Here is a 12,174-nt window from a genome sequence, read left to right as displayed (position 1 = left end):
TGAGAGCCTCCAGGGAGCCGAGGTTGCCAGCATGAAAAGGGAACTCGGGTTTCCCGCTCCCCTGTTCAAGACCTCAGCTTTTGTTATTTTACTGCTGCCAACCTTGTAAAGGGGGGAAAAAAATAAGACCATGCCATTCCGGAAATAAATGACCTGTTTTTTTGCTCTAGAAGAAAAGGAGAAGGAAGAGGAGTCAGAGGGGAAAAAAATTGATTTGTTGGAGAACAAGGTTCAGAATGAGGGTGAGCACAATCTTCCTAAGGCAGAGGCTCAAAAAGCACCAGGGAGAAGGGATGATTTAGGCTGCGTAAAAGCACGTAGGGCCCTAGCTGCGCTCAGCACATGGTGGTGCCGGTTATCCTGTGTCTAGCCCATCCACGCTGGTCACAGGGCAGCAACGAACACTGAGCACTCGAGTTCTAAACAGAGCAGTGAACTTGGGGATCTCTCGGGAAGGACAGCTGGCTGTGCCTCCCAGGGACAAGATCCTAGCCACCAGCCCTGTCACTGGAGAAGGCTCGGCACAAGACCTTTTGTCAAGCTGTGCTCAGTGAGCAAGGACAGGCTTCTCTTCCAGGAGAAGCAAATGCAGAGTCACAAGAGGAAAACAATTTGCTGCCTTAATAAATGAAAGTGAGACAAATTGAAATGCTTTCTTTAAAATTGACAGACAGCATCCCTGTTGTTGTTGATGCAAACTGTAGTCTATAGGGGTCTGGGTGAGGGTGAGCTCCTTTGACCTTATGTCTGAATCTAACACAAATCATGCAATGTGTGCATGGGATGTAGAATTCACAAGGACCAGGGGAGGCCCTCCGGTCCCAGGACAGTGCTGCAGCACGGGGGACAGTAAAAATGCTATTCCCCTGTCCACTGTTCATGGTAAAACACTGACTATTTTGCCATATTACTGAAAATTTTTCTAGGAAAAGAAAGTTGGATGTACGAAAAACACTAGAAGAAGAACTAACTGAAGGAGATTAGAAAACTGGATGTAACAGTTTTACATTTTTAGACATCTAATAAGAATGTTCCTTATTTCAGGTCACTATGAATAGGATGGGGTGTTGTCTCCCAAAATATCTAATAAAGAATTTACAGGATGCATTTTAGTTTTCAAAGAGGATAAGACAACTGCACATGCTAAGGTTTTGGTTTGGAAGTTTGTAAAGTTTTCTAAAAAGCTTAACAATGGAATGTGATTTTCTTCACATTTCATGTTCAATTGCTGTGGACTTCTAAATCCTCTCAAAATTTTTGCTCATTTATTTGTTTTTCCATTAGTGTTTTGCAGTGTCTTCCACTAGTTTCTTGCGTCCCTGGGAAGTTCCCCCTGGTGGCCTGTAGGGGACCACCTTCAAGTGCCAGGCAGGCAGGTGCTCCGTGTGCAGCACTGTTGGCAATGATGTGCAACCCTGTTTCTGTCTGTTTTCCTACGTAGCCCTGAGGACAGTAACACTGTCATTCCTACTTTATAAAAAGGAAGGTGACATTGTAAAGAACATCACAGGCAGGGGATAGACTTCAGAGTCACTTTGCCTCACTTTGAGTTCTAGTATACTATTTACCTGCTGTGTGATTTTGAGCAAGTTGTTGGACCTCTCTGTGCCTCATATTCCTCATCCATGGAAAAAATAATACGTGTACTTTTCATAAATAGTTATTAAAAAGTTAGAATGAGATGCTGCATATTATGGGATTACTTAGCACAGTACCTTGTCCAAAAAGAACTTTAAATAAAGATTAGCCATCTCCATATTATTAAGGAGATTAAGTTTTACAGTTCTAGTAAATATCACAAAAAGGCATATTGGCCTCTCTGAGGGCCATTGTGCTCTGTCATTACAATGAGCACTAACACCAGGAGCAGCACCATCATCAGGTGAGCACGTCATCATCCTGAGCACTTCATTAAGTGAGCACTATCGCCTCCTTTATGAAATGAATTGGAGGCAAAGTAGTACGGTCTTTGTGAGGAAATGATTGAAGCTTTAAAAAGATCAGAAGTTCATTTTAGAAATTCAAAGATGTGGATCATCATAAATATTTGATTTCCCTATAATTGAAATTGAAGAAGAGATACATACAATTTGCATTTAAAATAAAATGAAAGTACACATAAAGAAACTTCAGTGTGAGAATCTCCAATAATGGCAATGCAAGACACTGTCCTTTCATGCAAGGATAATGAACAACTTACAAGTGAAATAACTGCATTCTGGTGTGCATTATAATGTTTTAGCAGTAAGCTCCCTGTGGTAGAAAGGAACCTAAAATGGCCAAAGGCAGGAGACTGGAGGTGTGGTGACAGATGGCTGGATGGGAGCTGAATGAGGGACAACTAACGAAGGACAATGAAGAAGGGTAGGGATAAGCTGCCTCTTTCTGTAGCTCAAGATGAAGCAGCCATTTAGGATAGGACAGGCATGTCTCCCCTCTCTGAAGGCAGATGCTCTGAGAGTGTCCCTCTTAGCAGTGACATTTAGGAAAGGAATCATCCTGATGTTCCTCTGAAGCTTTTGAAACAGGAATTTTGAGGCATTTGAACACCTAGATGGAAGTCCTGCTTACTCTCTTTTTTTGTATCACCATTTCTAAAACTTTACCTTTTGTGAGGAGGTCAGACTCTGAGCTTGACTTCCAAATTTGTGGAATTGTGTGATATTAATACAGCTTCACATCTGTGGGGCAGTGTTGGACACAGTGGATGCACAGAGGAAATGCAAGTGGGCATGTGAGAAAAAGGATCATTTCCCTAAGGTTCTAGTGAGATGCACAGGAGGTTGGTAAGGGGAGAGAAGGGGCTGCCTGTGAATGAGGATGATCAGCAGTGAATTGAGACACCTGCAGTCTCAGCAGCTCAGGAGGTTGAGGTGGGAGGATCACAAGTTCAATGTCAGCTTTAGCAACTTAGGAAGACTCTGTGTCAAAGAAAACAGCAACAAAATGGAAACTGGGATGTGGCTCAGTGGTAAAGCACCCCTCGGTTCAATCCTTGGCACAAACACAAATAAGTAAATAAGTAAATCAATCAATCAATATAAAAGAAAGAACAAATTAGGGGAAAATAGTTTGTTATTCCATCTTTGAAACACAGGGGCCTGGATTTTTCATGTTTTTGAAAGATTCTATAGACAAATGCCTTATATTACATAATAGCCCTGGTCGATCTGGGAAGTGCCACATAATTAGACTAATATTTCTTCAGTGAAACACATAATTATTTCCAAATGTGAGATAAATGAAGAATATATTTGGTATCAAGTTTGAGTTCAAGTTTAATGGTTCTCTTTCCATTTGGAGAGTTTTCTCAACACAGTGACCTGAACCCATGCTTCTCAGGACATGTCCTATGTATACACGTATGTACATAAGTATGCGTGCATGTGTGTATGTGTGTGCTGGGCCTCAAACCCAGGGCTTCATGCAGGCTAGGCATGTGCTTCACCCCTGAGTGACATCCTGGCCCCACGTCACATTCAGTATGTAGTCCTTAATATTTCTCTTGGACCTGTCCATGTTCCCCCTAAGAACTCAGAAAGCAAATATCAGACTTTGTTTTAGAAAGTTAAACTGCAGTAGGATCATTTATTAGACATCAAAATAAAGCAAGATTTTTGGACCTCCAGATTCTAACTGCTACATTTTTTTGTAACCCGGAGCCCAGGAATTTGGTTTCCAGCTGACCAGTTCCTTTAGAGCTCAGTGCTCCAGTGTTCCTGTGGGATTCTTTTGTTCCTTCTGTGCACTCCCCACAGCCCTTACCAAGGACCTGGCTTTACTGAAGTGATCTAAATGATGGGCATGCTGGGTGTTTATCAATGAGTGCCAGCATGTCTTGGAAAATTTTATGATTCATGATTCAAAGAACTAGGGGCAGTAGAGAACGTTCAACTTTGCACAGATAAACAAGGACGGGCATGTAGATTACTATATTATTACAGTGGTCCTCAAACTCGAATGTGCAGGACGTCTTCAGTAGGGCCTGAGAATCTGCACTTCTAACTAGTTCCCAGGAGCTGCTGCTGCTGTTGTTCCAAGGAGCACACTTTGAGAACCACCAGGATTTAGCCTCTGGAGTAGTAAATGAGAACTATGGAGCGCTGTGGGGAGAAGCCGAGTCCCATTCCCCATGGGATGGTGACGTGAAGGCGATGAGCTGAGAAAGCACCGACTCAGGCCAGTGCTTGCAGGAAAGCTGTGCTGAGGTCTGGCCGCTGGTGTTCCCTGAAGGGAGACGGGGAGGGTACACCTGGTCCCTCAACAAATGAGAAAGGTTAGGGTGGAGGACCACAAGAAATTAAGAAATGTGATTAGACCCTTCCAAAGCACAGGATTAAAAGCAGATGTCTTCAGTATAGGGATTTGGAAAGTGGTGTAAGTCAGGGGGCATAGAAAGGGCCACTGTGGCTCTACTACGATTTCCTGAAGATGATGTTATGGGGAGGCAGCAGGGCGAAGGATAGAGGGATTGAACTTTGACACCCAACAGCCCTCATTTCAATTGAGGGTCCTCCAATTGACCCATGAGGTTTGATTTTTGTTACAAGTAAATTAACCTCTCCGACCCTCAGTTGTCTTATCTGTGACTAGGGCCAACGTGGTGGCCTGGTAGAGATTAAATGCAATATCTCAGACACTTTGCACATGCTGGCTATTGAATAAAGTATGAGAGTGCTTCAATGAGTCAGTTAGCTAGCGAGGAGCAGAATTCTGGAGCCATAGTGCATATTGGATATGAGTTTGTGCCTAAGCAGAACTTACAATGAGTGCATTAGCATAATGAATTTGGGGCATAAGAAGGGATTACAAACTGCAGAGAATCCATGACCCTTCCACCTTCATTACTGGAAATGCAGAAGCAGCACATTGAAGATGTGCCCCAAGAGCCAGGCAGGGAGTTTGGGAAAACCCATAATAACTCGGGATCTTGTTCCAGCTTCCAAAATGTCATCCCCTAAAAAGCAACAAAGACCATAATAACCAATTATTAGGAAATAACCATTATCAGGAAATCTTTCATCAATACTGTCTCCAATTTCTATCACATGGTCCCTCCTACCCTGTTTTACCCATCTTCATGTATTTCTTTAAATCAAGAAACAGGCTGGGTATTTGCTTTGTGAAATTTCATAGGCTTGAGGCCTGGATTTCTCCAGGCAGTTGGGGTTTTGGAAGGAGGGAACTTTTTTCCGTTGAAGTCAGGTTGTTATCACAGGAGGCCTAGAAGTTTTCATTGACTGAGTTTCTTCTATATGATGAGTGAGGACAGATGACAAGCACAACATTGCAAGGTCCTTAGATGGTAAATGAGTCCAGCACCAAAACCACACCTGCAGGGAGTGTTTGTGAGGAGCTTCTGACAGTGAGACCCTGTGGGGTCCTTGTGGCTGCCTCGGCGGCACCCCAGCCTCCAAGATTTCCGTTGTCTAAGAGTCGACGATCACTTTTGGTCCAAACTCAAGCTTTCCTTGATGTACACAGCTTAAGCTCTAACATGCAAATTAGATACCTAGGAGATCATTATCTCCTCAACTTTTGAAAAATGTATCTCATCTTTCTTTTTCAAAGGCAGCATATTAAGACTCCACTCAAAACTGTCAACTCTCATCCAAGTTTTTTCTTGACCCCCTGATGAGACTGTATTCAAAACCAATTAGCTGTTTCCCTGACTTTCACCTTTGATGAATGGCAGTAGTTGCTTTCTTCCCTCCAGGAGGAAAAATAAAAACTGGAGAGCTGAAAGGGATAAAACAGCTTTGGAAACAGAAACTTTAGTGTCTAAACATACAGTCATTTCCTAGGGAAAATTGTAGCCACTTTCTGGCCAGTAATGGTCATAGAGAACAAGCTGTGCCCTCTTCTATGATGAGAAAACTGCTCAGGGTTAGGCTAACTTGCTCCAGGTCACACATGCAGGGAGGGCACAGCCTTGGTAAAACAGAGATCCTGGGATCCTCCCTTCTGCATTCTCCCAAACACATTGGGTTTTCTTTTCTCAAGGCTCAGTGCCTCCTCGGTGCGCAGCCTGGGGAATATTTTCATGGGCACGGAGGAAAAGTGGATTTTGAAGTTGTAAATATTTACTCTGAGCCCCTGGGAAGTCCCTTCCTGGACTTGCTTTAGTCTCTCCTTGGAGCACTTGGGCAGCTTCAGCAAACTCCCTTCCCACAGCAAACAGGAGGGGGCACCTCAGCATGGTTCAGAATCGCCATTCACCAACACCACTGCTGTTCTCTGCTCAAAGCACTTTCTCTAGGGCTTCCTAGAATTCTCCTGCTGCTCCCATGCTTCAGGGCTAGATCAAATGCCACCTTTTCCATCAAGACTTTCTAAACATGCCCACCCAAGACCCCAAGACCCCTAACTCCTGTGGCTGTGGTTTATTGACATGTGTGGAGCACCCTGTTATGATGGCATCTATGAATGCTGATTGGGAGCTCAGAGGGAACCCCAGCCCCAGCGGTGGGGTCAGTCACCTTACTGCCCGTGTTGTGTCTCAGTGTTGCTGAGCCAGAAATAATGATAACTACCACTGATTGTCTACTAAGTAGAGAGCTCTGTGCTGGGCCTTGTGCTAATCTAATGTATGGGACTACTTAACACTGTGGCAGCTATGAAGATGTCAGGGCAGGCCTCCAATAAAACAGCTGATTTGACCAACAGTCACACCTGCTGTGTTCTGAAATCTGTGGTCACACTTGTACAGCGGCCGTTCTTCCCAAGGCCATGCTTTCAACTAGTAACTGAGCATGGCAAGAGGGTTATGGCAGACACGTGTATCAGCTGGTGGCTGACTGGCTCCAGGACTCCTGACAATGGCCTTCTGGAACCTTCCGGAGACAGCATGGAGGTCCAGGACCTTTCCAATAATCTTTTTTTCCCACCTTCACTGGGATCAGGTTTGTTTCCCAGCCTTGCTAGCTCTCCATTTTATTTCCCAGGTTTTCCCCATTAAATCTGTGTATATTTATTCCAGTCTTAGCATCTGCATATTGGAAGATCTATACTAATACAAACTATGATGGTAACTCTGTGAGACAAATGCTATTTCCTTATGTTTAGATGAGGAAAAAAATAAGCCCTAGGAATTCTATGAGGTCCCATAAACTTGTTACTGCAGAGTAGCAGATCTGTGTTTAAAACCTTGCACCTTAAATGACTACCCTGTGTTTTCATACCTAGAGGAAACCAAGCCTCCAAAATAAATATATCAAAACCTTCTAGATGGGGGTAAGTGGACTAGATACACAGGAGAAGAATACTTATAAATTAGATGATTATTCAAAGAAGTTACCCAGAAAGAAACATAATGACACAGGTACATGTATTTGACAGATAGTTTACAGAAATTACAAAAGACAAAAGATATAACAGATTTTGGGAGAATTGGAAGACAGAATGTTTTTTAAGTGAGTTCTTGGCAATCATGGCAGGGAACATGCAGGAATTTAGCAAGGTGAGCAGGTTCGGATTCAGACCAGGGTCTCTGTGTGGGCAATTTCTTTACCAGTGAGCTCACTGTCAACCTGCACTTAAGTCACTTTCAAAAACACAATAACTAAGCACTGGGTTTCTTCTTGAATATTGGATATGGACATGAATCATTTTTGTTTTAAACTCATATCCTGGAACTTTTTTGTTTGTTTGTTTATATTTTCCTTATAGAATCTAGTTTGTAGTCAACTTATCTACTTATCTTTTCAAAGATTTGGTTTAATTTTTACATAATTTGTTATTGAACCAATTTGGGCTACCTTCTGGCTTGGTCACATTCTCAAACAGATTGGCTCAACATAGCAGAAGAGCCAATGCCTTAAAATCACTGAGGATTTTAATAAAATATAACTCTATCACTGAGTTTATATTTTGTATCATACATTGCCTCTTTTTTTGCTAGTTGGATTGAGAGGAAGCAAGAAAATGACCATTTTTAGCTTCTGCCTGCAAAAAACTTGTTATGTTGGACCTACAATATGACAAAACAATAGATTTATTCCATCATCAAATATAATAATCCAGCAATATATATATATATAATATGCACAATATTATATATATATAATCTTGTTTTATGCAGATTTTTAAAAGAGACTTCATAACTATGACATAAGAATAAGAATTAAAACTTTTGTTTTTATTTTTAGAGATCAATAGAAGAATTTTCTAATCAATTTCATTTGATTTTCTATAGTGTTAAGTATTTATTACTAATAAATGTTTGATTTTTAAAATTAAAACATTATTCAGATATATAACATTTGTCCTTTAAAAAGTACAATTCCATGGTTCCCAGAGGTGCACCACTGTCACCATTACCTAGTTTCACAGCATTTTCATTGATATAGAAAGACCCATACACATAAGCATCCTTTCTCTTTTTCTCCTTGGGTTGTGCTGATAAAATTTTAAACTTCCTTCTCATTTATCTTTGACATTAAAAAATGGACACATTTTCAATTCTAACCCTCCCTTTTAAAACCATATATTATTTACTTTGAATTCAACTCAGACAAATTCCAAAGCAATGCACAAAAGCAAATTAATGGTAGCGAATAATCATCATTCTTTAACTCAGAAAACTAAATTCAGTCTTTCTCCTTCAATTTAATTTTTATCAGTCGATTAAGGATGGAAGAGGAATTGATGGTAATTGCATACAGAAAACTATTTCTATGAAAATGACAGAACTGGTCATATTCTCCATTTCACTGTGGTTTCAAGAAGTTCAAAATTAAGTGCAATCTATATTTAATAATAAACTCAGGCACTGTAACCAGTCTATTTAAATCCTGCATCCTTCTCTGACTTTGATATTTACTGTTATCATCATTATCATTACCAATATTATTGTATGGCTAAATTATCTGGCTTGGCTTTCTGGTTTTCTTTTATATTTTATTATAATTTCATAATGAAACATTTTATAAGGTACTTTAGATACTTTGTATCCTGAGGTAAGGTATAGGATTAAAGAATTTCAGATAAAAATATTATTGAGTAGGTGAATTTTTGCTATAAAAGTAAAATAACATCTGGCTCAATGTGTCCTTGAAAATTATTTCCTCTAAATAAATAGCTCTTTTACTTACCTGAGATGTCTTTATTTGTTTTGTTTTTTCTTTTTGTGAATGTGGCTGGTGAGAGATGGAAGGCTTTAAAGAAAATAGAGAACATTTCTTGGGAATTTCATAAGTTCATCCAAGTGCTTATCTTCGGACCTCTCATCAGTACTTGTAGGTGAGGTGACAACAGGTTTCAATCTGATCTCTGCCGTGAGATGGTGTAGATTATAATGAAGTGTTTTTTTGTTTTGTCTTTTTATTATTTCCCATTTCTTCCTTTTTATGATCTCCTTTTCATTTTCTAGACTTGTTGTCCCAGGCTGACTACAGGAACAAAATCTTCCAGGATTTGTGGTAAGAGCTTCACGAAGTTTTTAGCAAGGGGCCACCTTGTCCTCTTGGAGACACTTGGCAGATAAAGGGTGATGCCAGGAATAGTAGTTAACATCCTTTGGTATGTAGGAGAGCTCTCTAAGAGTTATAACTAATGCCAAGTTTGAGGGATTGTAGGATAAATATCAACTATAAGCATAATTGGTAGGAACCATGCTTAGCATAATCTATCTTAATTTCTGTAGGAGAAATCCATGCCACAAGGGATTCAAACAAACTAGCAGAGAGGGATGCACTGGGAGGAACTGAGAATCATCCACAGCCAGCACGTAATTCCCATGACTCTGGGGCTACCTTGGAAGAGGACCTCCCCGCATCTTTGTACTGCCAGTCAATCTTCAGATGATTGAAGTCTGGTTAATATCTTGGCCACAGATCCCTGAGAGGCCTTGAGACAGAAGTATCAGCTAAGTTAGTCCCAAACACTGGACCAAAAGACTCAGAATGGATAATGAAATGAGTTATTTTTTTAAGCTTCCATGGTTTGGGGTAACTTGTTTTGCAGCAATTGGTAGCTAATACGTAGTTTACGTGATGTTTCCAATTTCTTCCCAATCTCAGCCAGGGCACTAGGAGGTAACAAATATTTATGTTTGCTTCTGAAGTATAACAGTCAGAATCTGTGCAACATTCTTTCTACAACCCCAAAGAGTTAAAAAGTGGTGGAAGGAATGGAGTTTACTCCCAGGTTAGCAATTTAATCACTTCAGAGAACTGGGGTCCATTGTTTTTCTTAAAAGCATCTAAACATTGAGATATTGAATTATCAGCCAACTCTCTGTAGTCCATAGGCCCAATCAATCTACAATATGGGAAAATCTTGTTTATTTAAAGAAATATCAAATTTGTTATACAGGTGAAGATTAGCTCTTTACCTTTTCCCTGGTGGATGTGTCTGTTTTGAACAGAATGCCAAACATGCAGACATTTCCTTACCCCCAAATTGTGTTATTGCAGTGACATCTTTGTTCTGGGTGAACTTCATATGTTTAGAAAAATGTTTTTGTTTCTCTCCCTAATCTAAACCACCAAGTATGTAATTCAGATGACCAGTTCTTACTTTAACCGCATCCAGAGGAGACCTTCTAGGTTTTAGTATGTTGGTCATGTTTATAAAGCATTACTTAATCAATAATCAATAAATTGCTATTAACTAATTTGTTGGGGTCAACAGATAATGTTGATTTGATAAATACTGTGATAATAGTAAGCTGAGGTTGGTCTTAAAGCCAACAGTTCAGTTTGAAAAACATGAAAGAAAATATGGACTTACTGATAAAAGTATTATTTTGTGTGAGCCACAGAGGAGGCTGACTAGGAAAGTAAGACTGTCAGCCAGAAACACAACCAAAGAATTTTGATGTAGAGTTAACTTCTTCTCAATTCCTGTGGACATTCTATGGTGAGGACAATGTCATTTCTAACTCCCAGAGTGAGATTGCAGAAAGACCAGTGACTGAATTGCTGGTGAGAAGTTGAGGCCACCAGGTTCCAGGTTCCCGTGGGTACCAGCCATCTGGGAATTACTTACTGAAGTTAACGTAGCTCCTTGTTCAAGCCTTTCTGGTTTCCACTCAACTCTGAGCCTCGGGATGAAATGTAAAATGCTTTATTCATTTTTTTTCTACACTATATTGTTGAATGAGTAGAAGACACTCAACTAGAAGTTAGTTCAAGGTGGGAAGAAGGCAGGAAGGGGAGGAGAAGAGAATATCATCAAATAAAAAACAAAACCAACCTAACAATGAGTCTTGAGGGTGTTCTGTCATTAACTGAGGACGTATTTACTGACCACTCAGTTTTAGAACTTAGGTAAGAGAAAGTTTGCCTTAAACAGCTCGTAGGCAGGCAACTGTAACAGAAGCAGAAGACAGACACCAAAACGTGGGGACATGTGATGAATTGTCATAGGAGCTTTGTGGAAAGACAAAGAAGGTTCTGAGTACTTTCAAAGGAAAGCAGGATTCTTCCTAGAATTTATTGGACATGAAAGACCAAGAAGGTGCTAGAAAAAGGGCACCATCCATAGGGGCATGCATGGAGGTACTTAAGAGACTGATTCTTCGGAGAATTTGGAGACAGTAGAAACCATGCAGTAAATTGTTGTGTTTTTGTATGCATTTTCTTCTCCTCCTTTAAGAGAACTTGCAATCTGACCTGTTCTCATGTCAGGGTGTCTCTCTGCAGATGGGGAGTGGCTTTGTCATGTCCAGGCAGAAGTTTGAGAGCCTCTGTGTGTGGTGTGGATACTCTTTCTCGCTTTCCTTCTATCATGACACTGAGTTAAGGGCTGATTCTTAAAGTGGGTGGCAGAGCGGAAAGAGTGTGAGCAGAGTCACAGCAATCCATGGCTCCCAAGGAGTGATACAGGAGAGAAACAGACCTTTGTTGTTGGGAGCCAACTGGAATGCAGTTGTTGCTTATCACCGCAGTGTGACTGAAGAAAGCTTACGGAAGCGGAAATCCAACTCAAGAACTTTGCACATTACCAGTGGCTATGGCCATTCTAAGGATGTAATTCCACAAACTAGAGTTCACACACACACACACACACGTTTCACCCTGACGTGCAGGGGAAGTGCAAGCCAGGGTGTGGAATGCTTCATACCTAGCTCACTACACTCTCACAGCCACAGGTCTTCTCCATGATGGGCTGTGCTAGAGCTTCAAAGCCGGCATGGATTGTTTCTTCATTGACACTTGGTTTGTGGGCTAA

The sequence above is a fragment of the Ictidomys tridecemlineatus genome, chromosome 9, assembly GCF_052094955.1.
Source record: "Ictidomys tridecemlineatus isolate mIctTri1 chromosome 9, mIctTri1.hap1, whole genome shotgun sequence".
NCBI lineage: Eukaryota > Metazoa > Chordata > Mammalia > Rodentia > Sciuridae > Ictidomys > Ictidomys tridecemlineatus.
Note: the sequence above shows the minus strand (reverse complement) of the source record.